The 16,588-nt window shown below is 35.1% G+C and overlaps 1 protein-coding gene across 2 annotated transcripts in view; it reads right to left on the bottom strand.

The window, feature by feature from the left end:
• LOC146999346 (uncharacterized) overlaps positions 1-16,588 on the bottom strand; it is a 133,533-nt gene that overhangs the window by 91,244 nt on the left and 25,701 nt on the right. The window lies entirely within an intron of this gene.

Below are 16,588 nucleotides of genomic sequence, written 5' to 3'. Positions count from 1 at the left end.
TATATAACTCAAGATAATATTAAACAAATGATTTCAAAATCAAGATGATCATAATTCAACTAAAATACTAGAATTATTACAAGAAACCTGTCTTTTTTTTTTCAGAATTAAGTTAAAATTTTTAAATACACTTATACATTTCTACAACCTTAAAAATTTCTAATATATACATTTCTTTAAATATTAAATATACAGTACTTTAAATAGCAATTAAAATAAAATAGATACAACAATAGTAGCATTACGATTACATTTTCAATAAGAAATATAATATCATACAATATTAATACTCTTAGCACTCTAAACTTAGATAGAGGTAATAGTGTTATGACTTGTCGCATCGGTCAGGAATTATAACGCTGACACAGTACACAGTTTCTTATAACACGTTTCACATTTTGTCTGAATCTAATTATCAAATACTTTTCACGGAGGAACATGAGAGTACTAGCTACATCTGTATGAACTCGTTCATGTGCATCACGTACTAGAAGATCTGTAAAATGAGTTTTTGAACGAATAATTATAGGATGCTTTTCATGAAAACTTAAAGTTGATTTTTGTAGTCTTCCTTCTACTAACAAAACTCTTTCCCCACTTAGAAAAGGATTTAGTTCATAAATGTTTGAGTGTTTTGAAATCAACTTTCCCGACTTTAAACTATTAATTTCATCAGAAAAATGTTCATATTGAACTTCTTTTACCAAATATAATTCTGCGGCAAAAAGTTCTTCCGCTATCAAGGGTCCGGTTTTCTTGTCAGTTTTATTTTTCAGATTGTGAATAAACCTAAATATCCATGCAGTTACTCTAATAGCTCTAATTAATTTACTATAATTTTCAAGATTCAACAGAGAATTAGATTTTTCTGCAATAGACGGTAGTATTGTCGTATCATTTATACACTTTTTGCGCTCTAATTCAGCATCAGAAATCTCCGTTGTCATGATAAATTTACTAGGCCAAGCACTCACTGATTCAACTAACCAGTCTGGCCCAGACTGCCATAATCTTGAAGACAACAAATATTCGGCTGAACATCCTCGAGATAAAATGTCCGCTGGATTGGACTTCCCATTACAATGTCTCCAGTTATTTGGGCAAGTTAATGATTGTATTTCAGATACTCGATTTTTTACAAACATTTTCCATCGTTCAGGAGCACTATGAATCCAGTGAACCACTATCATACTGTCAGTTCACGGATAAATATTTTCTTCATGAATTGAAAACAGCTCTTTTAAATGTTTAGCAAGTCTTGCTGATGTTAATGCTCCTAGCAACTCTAACCTTGGAAGTGCGAGTTTTTGTTTTATTGGCGCAATTCTAGATTTTGCCATAATGAATGCTACCTGTCCTTCTTCAACTGACCTAAAATATGCAAATGAACCATACGCTTTAATAGATGCATCACAAAATAAATGAAGTTCGATACCCTTATTTTGATTCAATTTGCCGGAGAAATATTCTCGAGAAATTTCAAATTTCTTTAACTTTTCAACTTCACCGCTCCACTCGGACCACAACTGCTTACATTCAGTTGAAACTTCATCGTCAAATTCTAAACCCAACTGCCAAAGGTTTTGAATTATCAATTTTGCACGTAATACAAATGGCGCCAAGACACCTACTGGATCGAAAATAGTAGCAGTCACCTTTAATATATTTCTTTTTGGGGTTTTTCTACAACTATGTAATGTTTCGCACAAGTTGTCCATGTTCAAGGAAATTGCATCTTTACTCGTACACCAGTTAAGCCCTAATACTTTTAAAGAACTATTTAGTTCATTTTCTGATTTAATTATTCCACAATCATCCCAAAGTTTCTTTAGTTTCTCGGAATTTGTATTAAACTGACGCAAATTCATTCCGGCATCTTTAAGCACGCAATAGGCTCCAGTACTTAACTTAAAAGCCTGTTCCGCAGGATCTGCACCATAGAAAACATCATCTACGTAGATCGAACAGTTCAACATCTCAAAAATAGCTGGATTTTCTAACTCTATTTTCTTTATAGGCTTTCTTATAGTGCACGCCAGAATGAAAGGGCTACATGATACACCGAAAGGAACGCGAGTCATTTTATAATGTTTCAAATTGTAATTATTATCAAAGTATAAAAACCGTAATACATCTCTATCAATTTCAGAGATTCCAATCTGGAGAAAGGCCTTTTTAATGTCTGCTGAGAACGCATGTTTGTATTGTCTGAACCGCAATATCAAGTCTAAAACAGAAGGATTCAAATTTGGGCCAGGCATCAAACAGTTGTTCAGAGATACCCCATTACACTTCGAAGACGCGTCAAACACGATACGGACTTTAGTTTTTGATACATTTTTTCTTACAACTGGAGCATGTGGCATGTAATACATTTTACTACTATCACAACTTTCAATTTCGCACTCTTCAATTATTTCATTTTTTAACTGTTCGTTTATTATGCTATCATAATTCGCCCTAAGCCATTCATCACTTTTTAGTTTATTAACCAAAGATACTAGACGTCGCTCGGCATTTTCTAAATTATTACCCAAGTTTGCATGATGTGATTCCCATAACAAACGAGCTACATATCTACCATTAGTAAAATGCAATTCTTTTTCAAATTTCTCAATGACTGATTTATCGTCAGGATTCTGGTTCTCCTCTAAACCCAAATGATCCAGAGTCCAAAACTTTCGCAAACAGTCATTAACTGAATTATTATATTCCTTCAAGCAATGAGAAGCACCAGTTGTAAAAATACAGGCACTAAACTGATCACCTTCTAAAGATCCAACTAAGGACTAACCAAATATAGAAGACACCGCAAATAATTTATTAGTTACTCTTTTCTTTTCGCCTGTTTGCACTTCCCAACATGAATCAGATCCAAACAATATTTTTATTTCAGCTGCTTCACCACTATCGGCTAATTTTAGATTTTCTGATTTTAATATTTCTAAAATGTTTTTGGAGGGAATTTTTATGATCGCTCCAGAAATTGTATCTGTAACAAGAGCTTCAATAGTGATTGAGTCATTAGGGAAATGCATACTTTTCAGGGTAATTTGAACAACATTATATTCTATTAGTCTACCTTGGCCATACCCAAATGAATAAATATATAACCTTTCTTTCCTTAAAGTCCTTAATTTTAGTTCTTTAGCCAAATCAGATCTAATAAATGACCTCCGTGATCCACCATCAATTAATATTTTTACTATTTGGCTTCTAGTATTATCTGTATTTGAAGCGTTAACAGTGCAAGTTTGTAAATATACACCTTTATCAGCAGTTTCAGAAACAGTCTCAGAGTTAAACGACAGGGATGCAACTACATTCTGATTAGAATCTTTTCAGATTCTAAGCAGAATTGTAACTACTTTCTGTTTAACATCTGAAACTGCTTCCACTTTAGGAAGAATATTTTTACAAAATAGCTTATTATGATTTAAACCATTACACAACTCACAAGGTTGAAGTTTCATTTTACATCTGGGAGCTACATGACCTCTCTTAAAACATCTGTAACAACGTCTATGGTATTTTAATATCGCTCTTTTTTGCTCATTTGTTTTCTCACATTTTCTTACGTCATGTGTATTTTGATTACAATAGAAACAATACGGCTTAGTCACTGTAGCTAACGCCGAAGCAGTAGGAACACTTGTCCCTTTTAAGTAATTATTTTTATTCTGTTTAACACCGTAATTTGTGTCCCTTTTCTTTGAGTTTATTATTAAATTAGAAGCTTCCCGACTCTCAACTTCCAATCTAATGAATTCGAGAAGTTCTGTTAGGCTATATTGCTGTTTAGAATTTCTTTTTCTCTTAAACTCCAGATTCATATCGTCTGGTAAAAGTTTTAAAATAACAGGTCTTAAAAGGGTTCCGTAAGCTTCCGACACAATACCCAATGAATTTAAGCTTCTTATATTGATTTTACAGGAATCGTACAGTGTTCTTAGTGCTTTCACATTAGACGAACTTCTAACCGGTTCAAGATTCAAGAGTTTATTCATGTGCGAAGATATTACCAAATCTGTTCATCCAAATCTTTCTTTAATTAAACTTATAGAAGCGTCATAATTTTCATTAGATAGTGCAAACCCGGATACTGCACTTAAAGCAGGTCCTGCGAGTAAAGATTTAAGATAGGTAAACTTCTCGACCTTTGTTAACTCATTATTATTACCAATAGCATTTTCAAAGGAATTATAAAATTCCAAAAATAAACTAGGATCACCATAATATTTAGGAATAGAAATTTTAGGTAATCGAATGTTAGTTTTGTTTTTGACCTTTACGGCAGCAGTATGGTTACCAGGCGATTCACTTTCAATGCTCACTATCTGAGAATTTAAATTAAGTTTCTTTTTAGTCCTAAAAATACATAAACTTATTTTTCCATCATACTCTAACACAGTATTACATTCTTTCTCAATTTCAGACTCATCCCCTTTAAAACAATCCAATATTTTTTCATTAATTTCCTTTAAGGCAGACTGTTTAGAAGTAAGTAAAAACACATTTTCTTCTACCATATTCCTATCCAAAATGTCTTTTTTAATTTCAGGTTCTACAACATTTATTATTTTAGAAATAGCTTGTCTCATGACTTTTCTATTAGCTTTCAATTTAATAATATCGTCTGCCATAATAACGACAAAAGTAATTTTATTCTTTTACCTGGTTCAGGCTTCAAATGGTATAATCCAAATTTAGGAACTCACTTTCCTGGTGAAATACATTCACACGTATTCCGAACGTTAATCCTGCCACGTTCAGTGCAAAGGAATAATTTTTTAGTAACACGAAAAACACCGCATTCTAAATAAAAAAAATGCGCAACTGTTGGGCGCCAAAAAATATAAAATATTATATTAACTGTCAAGAATTGCAAGATATCTTAGTTCAAAAAACACTAATTCGAATCACATATAACATCAAGATACATGAACACTACAAATCAGGTTTCTAAACTCCCAAGTTTATTCATGTCTAACACACATTCAACTGGCGGTGCCAGATCCAAGAACAAGAATTATACATCATGAAAGATTTACGCCCTCTTTGGCGATTAAAATATATTTTCACATAAAATTTCTTAGAGGACTTTCTAATATATCCGTGCAGTTGGCTGCCTGCTTGGCCAGTAGGTCAGCGGCTTCATTGCCTTGAATCCCTGTGTGAGCGGGAACTCATTTTTAAGTGGGTCTTTGCGAAATAGGCATTGTCAGAAGCTGTTTCTGAATTCTGTATACCAAAGGACTCCGGCTGTTTTGACTTGCGATAGTCGCCAGACTTGATGCCGAATCACTGAGTATGGAGAATTTCTCCTGTTGACATGTGTTCGCATATCTAATTGCAGCACTGATAGCTAGAAGGTCTGCTTGGTATACCGAGTTGTTCGAGCCTAATTTCCTTTTCCACTCGAATGTTACAACTCCATTTTCTATTCTGCAGAAGGCGCTGCCCGTACCGTTCTCAGTTTTGGAGCCATCTGTGAAAAGATTATTACTGTACCTCTGAATTGGTTGGTCGTTTATACTGATATCGTCGGAGAGATTAAAAGCTGCTGGATGAAAGTTATTACAGTTGTTTTGCTCCTCGTAGTCCGAGTGGTGATAACTATGACCCCAGAGTGTTGAAGTTTGACCCAGCCTGGTAACCCTTACGATAGCTGCCTCCCTTTCTACTATCAAATCTAGGGGAGGAATTCCTGCTAGTTGTTGTAGGGCTAGTGTTAACGTGGTACGGTAGGCCCTGCATACTTGAAGTAGTTGCTGTCTCTGAATAGAGAGCAGGGATCTTTTCATATGAGAGGTAAGTTCGCCACCTCAGATTGCTGCTCCGTAAGTTATTACTCTTTCCGTAATGATTCTATGCCAAATTTTTAGTAGCTTAGATGAGATACCCCATTTATGTGAAGTCATGCGTCTCATGTTGTTGCTTAGGATGCTAATTCGAGTCTTAAGATTCCTGACATTTGGCATCCAAAAAAGTCTGTTGTCGAGTAATAGCCCAAGATATTTCAATTGGGGGAAACATTTTACTGGTATCCCATGGAGTTTAATGCTTGGGTTGCGTCTTAGCTGCCTGCTGCGTCCTATGAGTAAAGCTTTAGTTTTCTCTGCCGAAATCTGAAGCTTATGTGCTCTGGCCCATTGGGAGAACAGATCAAGACAGTATTGAGATCTCATTTCGAGGTTACTCCTTCCTGCCACAACTAGCATAAAATCGTCCGCATAGGCTATGATTCGAGCGTATTCTACGCTCTCAAACTGACGAAATGCCGAGTTTGCCACTATATTCCACAGTGTTGGTCCAAGGCATGACCCCTGTGGGCACCCTCTAAAGACATTTTTGACATAAATGCCGCTATCTGATGTTACTTGTACACTTCGATCTTGAAGTTACGAGCGAAGGATGGTAATAATGGCTGTTGGGCAGGCCATGTTGTGCAGCAAATTTATTACGCCTGGCCACCAAAGGGAGTCAAAGGCTTCCTTGATGTCAATGGCTATTGCCAGTGAGTGCAAATTGTTATCCTTGTTTTGTTTGATAGTGGCCATTAAGTCTTTTATGGCATGTTCAGTTGAGTTGCCCATTCGGAATCCATATTGGTTGGGATGCAGGGCGTTGTTCCTTTGCAGGAAGAAGTCCAGTCTGTAAAGAATTACTCTTTCCAATACCTTACCGAGCGCTGGTAGTAGACAGACTGGCCTGTAAGATGAAGGTTCTGCTGGAGTTTTGCCTGAGTTTAGGAATAACGAATCGAACTGCCAACTTCATATTTTTAGGAAAGTACTGATGTTTCCAGCAAGCTGAAATGACCGCAAGGAATAGTTTTGGGAATTCCCGGTGTATCTCTCTAATGATGATATTATCAATTCCATCCGGACCTGGAGCTTTTTTGGGTGCCAGAGTACGTATGATGTTGTCCACTTCCATTTGCGTAGAAGGGAGTTCGTCTCTTCTGGTAACTTGGCGAAATTTCATACTGTAGGTTTTTCTCGCTTCCTCTTGCTCCTCTAAGAAATCCTCTTCATTATCATCAGGAGAAACTGCATTTATGATCTCACTGATTACTTCGATGTTGGATGAGGCTGTGCTATTCACCATAGGCGAAAGGGTCGTAGGACGAAACACCTTGTTATATGTTATCTTTTGGGTAGGTCCAAAGGCTTTAGTGACATTAGTACAGTAAGTTCTCCATGAGATTAACTTGGCCTCTTGAATTTTTCTTTTATATAAAGCTCTGGCTTTATTGTATGTTATCATTTTGAGTTGCCGTAGATATGTGGATACCGTGGATTGTGCTTTTCTGCGAAGTGCCCGAATTCTGCTCCTCTCTGTGTTAAGCTCTGGTGACCACCAGGATATCGAGTGTTTTGCCTTTACAGATTTCAAACGATATGCTTTGTGGGCAGCTCGCACTATTTTTGTAATTAGTAAGTCGTAGAGATTATCTAAGGAGTTTCTGTCCTGGCAGTTGTTGAAATCTTTGATAAATTTCTCTACATGCGCTCGAATGTGTTCCCGTAAAACGGAATGTCCTCCAAATGCCGTTTTGAATCTTTTCTTTATTATGTAGTCTATAGGAGTATCCAGCCTGTAAGTAATAATTTTGTGATCACTGAGTGACGGCAGGTCACTCACTGTCCAATCTTGTATGTACGGAGTTGTATTGGGAGTTGATATTGTCAGATCTGGCCACCCTCGAGCTCTAGATGTTTCAAAGGTAGGCGGTGAGTCCTGAGCGTTGATGACAATGAAGTGCTTACTGTCTAGGAATTCTAGTATCCCAAATCCCCTTCGGTTCTCCGAGTCAGCACCCCATAGTTGACTGATGGCGTTAAAGTCTCCTGCTATGATACAGTGTAATGCCCCAGTTAGAAGGTTAGAATTAAGTTCTTCTAATAGAGAGGTAATATCTTTGCTCGGGGGTAGATACACAGCAATAATATCAATGCTGCAATTACTAGTGTCTAGTCTGATGGAGACTGTATGCTCTGTGATTTTCATTAGGAGAGGGAAGAGAGGGGCACTGTAAATAATCGCAGCTAGCTGATTTTTTGAGAGAAACGTTCTGGTGTGTGTTGGAACACTAGGAATCACTCCGTTGTAAACGTATGGCTCTTGGAAGATTCCGACATTGGCAGCAGTATGTGTCATTACTTGCAGCGTATTTATGGTTGCTGCATAGCACTTCTGCAAGTTACACTGTAAAATTCGAAGACCTGCTATATGTTTATTTAGTGTCATCTTGGTTCAGTTCTTAGCAGTGGTCCTTCTCAGGCTCTCGAAATGGGTTCCATACACTGGGCAGGAACTTGAAGCAGCTGGGTGATCTGTGCTGAAAGAGGTCCCCTTTTCAGAATTACTACTGCAGCAATTAGTGCAACTGACTTTTTCCGAGCTACACTCCTGATAATATATAAGGTATTTCTCCCACTTTGCTAGCGTGCCTTCGTGGTGTAGTGGTCGACACACTGAGCCGGTATTTCAGAGGTCCGTGGTTCGATTCCCGGGGAAAGCGTTTGCTAATTTTTCATCTCTTCTGCTTCCAAAAAATATTTATTGTCTCTACAGTGGTGCCCGAACTAAAAGGGTATTGGATGAGGTTTCTCCACACCCAGGATTTGGCGATTGGGTCCCCTGAAAACCCCAGTCGCCCTTTAAAAAGAGGAGTATATAAGATATTTCTACCACTTTCCTAGCGTGCCTTCGTGATGTAGTGGTCAGCATACTGAGCCGGTAATTCAGAGGTCCGTGTTTCGATTCCCGGCGAAGGCTTTTGCTAATTTTTAATTTCTCCAGCTTTTCCAATTAACCTAATGTCTCTACAAACACATTATCAAAATTTGATGCTAAATTTTAGTTCATTTTTACATAAAAACAATAAAAAGAATTTTAAGAAAAGATTAAAATAGTTATAAAAACAGTTTAATTTGAAGCGAATCTCAAAAATCAAAAAGTATCAAGTGACACACACACAAAAAAAAAAAAAAAAAAAAAAAAAAAAAACAAGAAAACCACGAGAACTGCGTAATTTAAAGTTTTTCCAAGTCGTACAAATATTCTATACCTATCGTATTTTTATATTTGAATATTTAATTTTCTTTATTTATTTTATTGATTGCTTTACCAGAAAGTTTTCCATGACATTTTTTAAGAAAATATTCTTCTTCTCCATTATCTACTTCTATTTTTACAGTACATGCATCTCCAAATTTAGCTTGAATTTTTCTCAACTCTAAATCTTTCAATTTTAGAGTTTTAGGATCATATTCCAGACTGTTGAATACTTCCATTTATTGGTAAGCATTTTTTAAAGGCTTCTACAAAACGAAGGTATAAAAATAATATAATGATTTATTATAAACAAAGGTACAATTCGTTTTTTAGGGTCACTTGATATTGTTTTTATTTCTACGGTGTAAAAAAATGCTCAATTATACTGTTTTTATAGCTATTTTAATCTCTCTTCCTTTTGCATTTTTTTTTTATTTTTATACAAAAATGAACTAAATTTTGAGAGTGTCTTAAAATGTTGTAAAAGGTGCAAATGTTTAGAATGAGCAGCATATGTTCCATACTATCTTCCGGCCACTAAATCTTTCGGATTTTTAATATAAGACACTATTGGAGGTACAGTTTGTTAACATTAGTTTATATATTACAATTATTAGCTAAATATATAAGAAAAACAGGTAAATATTAATATGATTTATTAAACTTTAACAAAATGCAATTCTTGTTCCTTATTTCCCTCTACTTTAAAAGATATGTTCGTTACTCCGTTGCTTGTGCAGTAGTATGCAGATAAGTAAACTTTCCAAAAGCACATATCGGTAAAGTCGACAAAAATAAATACAGCTTTAATTAACCCAAACTGCACCTAAAAGTATCGCAAACGTGCTTATGCATGAAAAACATGCATTCTGTACTAAGATGAAAATAATAGTTTTTGTAAATTATATTATAAGGTATTTTCTCCTTCCTTTCTGCATGCCTTCGAGGTGGAACGGTAGTACAGTCGGCGCGTATTCGAGAGGCCCAGGTTTGAGTCCCGACTGGGACATTTCTCTTTTTTAACATTTCCTGCTTTAAAATAACCTAATGTCTCTACAGTGGCTCCCGAACTAAAAGGTGGTGAATGATGATTCTTCACTGCCAGGATTTGGTGATTTGATTCCCTTGTCCCCAGTCGCTCTTTAAAAGGAGAAGTATATAAAGTACCAGAAGTGAGCGCAGCCCGACCCACCTTTCTGCCACCAAAATGTTGGTCTCATGGTAATCAAATCAGTTGCAGCAATTCTCCCACCTTTCTGCATGCCTTTCTGGTGTAACGCTAACACGCTCGGCTCGTTTTCGAGAGGTCCAGGTTCGAGTTTCGGCGAAGGCATCGCACATTTTTCACATCTCCAGCATTAAAATAACCTAATGACATTACAATATGGTGACATCACATCTAGATCATTCATGAATTGGTGTTTAAAGCTAAAACAAATAAGCAAAACTTACATTAATAAGGTACTTGACCACCCCGAAGCTTCACATAAACTTTACAGCGACAAACATTGTAGATTCTAAAAATGGTTATTCTGCCATTTGGTTAGTTTCTAACAGTGTGAGGCTGGCTGAAGGAGGTAGCCGTACAGAGACAGTACGCCTAAGAACATCTCACAAATTTTCAATGGGATTAAGTTCCGACGAATACGGCAAACACTCCATATGGGAAATGTCCTTATTCTCAAGGTACTAGTTAACGATGCTGGTTCGATAGGGATGGGCATTATCATCCATAGCGAGGGAATTTGGAACAATTATTTCAGCGCGAAATGTTACTGTAGAGCTCAATCCCGATGGCACGTAGCCGTCACAGAACAGTCCTTGAAGATGCGCAGCTGGAGGCTCTATCTGTTTGAAATTCCAAGCCACACCAAGATGTTACCACCTCTGAATGCGTAATGTCCGATGATGTTTTGGGTTTGATTCCACGTTCCGCGTTCTCTAAGACCCTAACGGTATATAATTCTAGAGCAAATTTCCTTGACTAGGATGTTGCACCAATCTGAGACAATCTAACTGAGATATTGACATCACTTTAATCCTGTCCTGGATTGCGCAGTTAGTGGAACAATACTTGGTAGTCGGGAGTACAGCCTTTCCAAGTGAAGGCTTTGGTGCACAGTATTCGCGGATATTACCTTAAAAAATGATGCTGCAGCCATGGATGTAGCAGTGGAGGTTACTCGTCGATTCTCCTTGGCTAGCGGTATACCGATTTTCAAAAGGCGCGATAACCCTTGGTCCAGCAGGCACACCTCTCCGGTCTACAGATTGATTATTACTACATTGGAGAAATTATCGAATGATCAACGCCAGATAAAAGAACAGCATCTTTGACTGCCCTGCTTTAATGCGTCTCAGAGCACGCTAGCATTCCCTACCTGCCATTTGTCTTCTTTCAGTCATATAAACATGAATACCATCAAACATTATCATACTAAAGTTATAAATCCTTAGTATTAGCATTTAAAAGAACCTCCACAAACCCTTCAGAAAGCTGAAGTCTTCAATACTTGTTTAATTAGCATATGTTAAGATACAAAATTAGCAAAGCTGTCTGCACCAACATCGAACTTTAGCCACTGAAATTCAACTACACTTTCGAAAACTGCTAATTTGCATTGCGTACCTAACTTTTCTAAGCCTGTGTATAATGCAATGCATTACTTGCTATTACAATCAGCTGCCAGACATAAAGCTTACTGTATGCAGTAGTGCACTGTTAAAAATTTGCTTCAGCATTTCACCAAATTATGGTGATAGAAATTTGCATCCAAATAATGGCAACATATTGTACCATTGTTGAGTGCTTCGTTTGGACTATTAATTATGAATATATTGAATCATGAACTGGGAATGCTGAACCATGAACTATGAATGTTAAACCATTAACTTGGAATAAGCTGAATGATGAACTGAAAATGTTGAAACATGAACTGAGAATGTTAAACCATTAATTAGGAATTTGTTGAACCATGAACTGGGAACTTTGCTCATTTTTCAATTCTCTTGCTCCCCCCCCGGAAAAAAAAAAACTAATGACACTTAAGTGGCGCCCAAAGGTGGTCGATGATGATTCTTCACCACCAGAATTTGGAATTTGGCAAATGGGTCCTTTAGTCCCTGTCGCCCTTTAAAGGAGGGAGTATTTTCTTCCTCCTTTCTGCATGCCTTCGCTGTGTAACGATAGCACATATTCGAGAGGTCCAGGTTCCAGTCCCGGCGAGAGCATTGCTTATTCTGCAAGTAAACCTAATGACTCTACATGTTATTTGTTTGCTTGTGGCTTATCCCACCCGATCGACAGTAACATCAGATCAGGTCTCTGATATCAGAGCAAGCTCACGAAACCTATCGTGGCAAGGAGTCAAGATTGCCTCGAGCGTCATACAGGTGGCAGTACGACTTTGCTCAGTTCACTCTCCAATTTTGAAGGAAAGCACTCCGGGAGGACGGGTCCGAGTGTCTCCAACCCCTCTTTCCCTACCACAAACCTCTCGAGAGGACTTTCGGCTCGCTTCATATTTTGAGTGCCGTCATGCCGCACAGACACTATGCATTAACAAATATCCGTGCCTTGTTCGGGATTCGAATCCGGGCCCTTCGGTATCAATAAACATTTAAATTAATTTAAATATTTATGTATTCAAACTGAAAATAATTCGCTTTCCAATATTTAGCAAACATACAGTTGACAAACATTAAGGGGTCATGGTACCCCAAAAGCGATAAAATTGCCGATTTTTCGGAAATTTTGAAATCATCCGACGATAATAAGTGGCATAAAAAGCTTTTAAAGATTTTCACCAGCCCTTTTAAGTGCCTAACCCCCTCATAGTTAGCCCAGAAGGGTTATTAATTTCGTTTTGGCATTTTGCGTTGATTCAACGGTACTTAAGACATCCAATTTTGAATAAGTAGTCCTCTACTCGAATATATGGTCATTTTGAAGACCTAATTTCGAATTTGGAATTTGTTTTATTATCTATTTCCTATTCTGTGAAACAATTATGAGTTAAGAAACTCAACGATTTCAAAGCGAGCAACGGTAACATCGGACGAAAAAATAAAAACATTTTTATCTCCAAGCAGGGGAAAACGGTGTATCGGAAATTATAAAGATATGCACATTTTAAAGTTATTTTGCGATATTGATGGTGAACTGATTTTAATAATTTGAGTGTAAGGGAAATGATATTTAATAAATAAAAGTAACACACAAAACATTAAAAAAACGCCCCTTTGGGAGGATTATAAAATTTGAAAGTTTCAGAATTTTTATTTATTTATTTTTTTCTGAAATTACATGATTTAGTCAACCCAGACCTGCCTGCAACTGACCAAACGTATAAATGAAGGTGACCAAACGAACATAAAGAGGTGGCGTAATGAAAGTGATCAAGTTCCCGACTGTAGCACTATTGAAAATCGTATTGGAACAAACATAACATATTGATTATAAATGCTTTAAAATATTATAATTAACTCATCTATGAAAATTGTTTTGAACGTGTTTTACAAAATATATATAAGACTTGAGGATTCTAAAGTTAAGTAAATTGGAGTCAAATCAAAGTTATTCCTCAACAATATTAATATTAGTAATCGTGTATAAGAGGTTTAAAACAAAATCCAAACATATCAAAATTAAAATAAGAATTCATAGTAGTACAAACTCTAAAAAGAAAAATGAAAATGTAAAAAAGCAAATATATATATATATATATATATATATATATATATATATATATATATATATATATATATATATATATAATTAATCTCCTTTTACTGAAATTCTGGTTCAGAACTCATCAGGGGAAAACGAATTAAAGCTTCACAAAAGTCGATTAATATGTTTCGAAAACGTGTTTCCTTCTCCTGGTTCATTTGAGATCAAAAACCGAAAAAGGAATCTATTAAATTTTCGTTTAAGACACTAAAATTCATAAAAAACCGAAAGCTCGAATCTCAAATGTACCAGGATTTTCCCTACGCGCCTTCCAAACACTTGGTAAAATGCATGAAACATAGCATTGTGCTAAATTGACTAGTGGGGGAAAAAAAAACCTTTACATTATGTTCATTAAAAAATCCAAATGATCTAAAATCATTATATGGAAATCCGAAATTCAAAAGAAAATAAATATAAAGAATAAAACTAGTATATTTTAAACCAAATTGTGTTTTAAACAACACTCAAAAATTGGGTGGTCCCATGCTAAACTGAACTTTTAATGCCAAGAAAACGAAAATCTTTTCACAAAGATTCTTTAAATAATAAAATCAAATCTGAGCTTTATTATCTAAAACTGAAAACCAATTGGAAAAAAAAAATTGAAAAAAAGATATATATACATACATACATTTATGCAGATTTTTCATTATTTAATTTCTTCAACTATAATACAGGACTCTAACATTTGGTGGCAATAGTTTGAAAAGTGAAACGGACATTTATAGTGATTCAACGAAAATCGCAAAACGAAAATAAGAGTCCTTCAGGGACAAAGTCCCTTTGGACTAAAAAACGCAAACTTCCTGAAATCTTAGGACGACCTTCTAAACGAAAATATACTTAATTCTTCAGACGAGCAAACTGTGTTCTTTGAAGGATTTAAAGCTGCTCTGTAGATACTGTTGAAGAATAACCTTGGTTTGACTCCAAATTTGTTTTTAACTTTATAAGTTTTAAGTCTATTTTATTTCAATCCTGTAGCTATAGAGCAGGGACGGGTATAAAAATTTGCTTTTAATTTTGCCTCTTTTTACATTTCTTGTTGTGCATATATATTATATCTATATGTATTTCTCTCTCTATATATATATATTAAATCTATATGTATTCTCTCTCTATATATATACAATATTGAAATTCAGTAATAAAATTTTTAAGAAATTTGAAATGATTTAATGACCATGTAGAAAGTTTACATTCTTTATGGTGCGTTTTTTCAGTTTGCATTTATCCATAAAACTTATACAGATATTGAGTAAATTATTTAATATTTTTACTGCTTCCTCAAAAGGATATACTTAATCGAAACAGGAAGGGAATTTGGAAAATACTGAAAAGAAAAATTATTGGAAGAGAAAATGTGATTGAGATAATATTTTTTCAAAGTATTTAACATAAAGAGGTCCTTTTATTTTTTTCTCAGAAACTAATTAATTAACCTTAAAGTTATTAAGAACAAAAACTCTGATAAAGACAACAAATTTTTGGGGAAAACATTGAAAAGTGTAGGAAAAGAATATTCGATTGTTATATTTTTATCCAAAAAAAATTTAATTCAAAGAAAAATTATTGGCAAAACATTTTTTCAGCTTAAAATCATTTTGTGCTACAAAACCATTTAGTAATATTCATAAAAAGTAGAAAGTTTCTCAATAACAAAAATGATTCAAAATGTACCGAGTCCCCTTAACAGAAAGGAAATTAGGTATCTTAAATAATTAAATAAATTTGTACTTTTGGTGGATCATTACTTGGTATAATTTTGTAAGAAATTCAAATTCAAATTCTACATAAGCTAAACTTAGTTTTCAAATAATGTAAAGAGGTGGAACAAATATTCAGTTCTACTAAAAGTAAATCGCTTTGTTTCCTCAATTATTATATAATGAAGAAGCTGTATGTATGTAAGAAATTCAAATTCTACATAAGCTAAACTTAGTTTTCAAATAATGTAAAGAGGTGGAACAAATATTCAGTTCTACTAAAAGTAAATCGCTTTGTTTCCTCAATTATTATATAATGAAGAAGCTGTATGTATGTTCCTCGCATTGCGGAAAAACAGCGGCAGCTAGAATTACCAAGTCCTCCCTTCCTCTCCGATACACCTCGAAGATTAAATTTTGAATTTCGTGTTTGTTTTTTATTCATTTCAATTCCTTTTTTCAAATTGAAGGAATTTTTGATCGACAAACTGGGCGGTTTAAAAACATTGTGTTGACACTAGGCAAGAGGTATGGTATTTATATTTCAAACTTAAACAGAGAAGCCATTCACAAATTTAAACAGAAAAACCTAAAAATATTTTATACCTTGCCATTAGGCAAGGTATAAAATAAGCGTAAAGGTCACTAATGCTTTGTTTAATAAATCAGTCAAGGCCTAAGATATTCAAGTTTAATCAATAAACTCAGCGACTTAAAAAAATTCTTTTGCCAGAACCTGAAATAAAATATTTTTATCTTGCATCTCCCGGATGTTGCCATTATGCAAAACATATGGTATTTAATTTTTTTTCGAATTGAATCTATCTGTTTTTGATTAACAAACTAAACGATTTAAAAGCAAAAAATTCAGTTCTTCGTCTCTGTTACTAATAACTACTAAAGTCTGTTACTTTAAAGCAGGCACTTCAAGGTCTTGGTGACCCTCCTTTTTTTCAACGTCAGTCCTTATTATGGTTATGAGACACCATTTCAGAAGAGAAACGAGCTTGAAGTGCCTACTCTAAAGAAAAGGCTGTAACTGCACTCTTAAAATTACACTAGCTGGATTTGTTAAAACTATTAA

The sequence above is a fragment of the Stegodyphus dumicola genome, chromosome 1 (assembly GCF_044657685.1).
Source record: "Stegodyphus dumicola isolate Sdum_Otavi_A_Nest chromosome 1, ASM4465768v1".
NCBI lineage: Eukaryota > Metazoa > Arthropoda > Arachnida > Araneae > Eresidae > Stegodyphus > Stegodyphus dumicola.
Note: the sequence above shows the minus strand (reverse complement) of the source record. Positions and strands in the feature narration are given on the sequence as shown.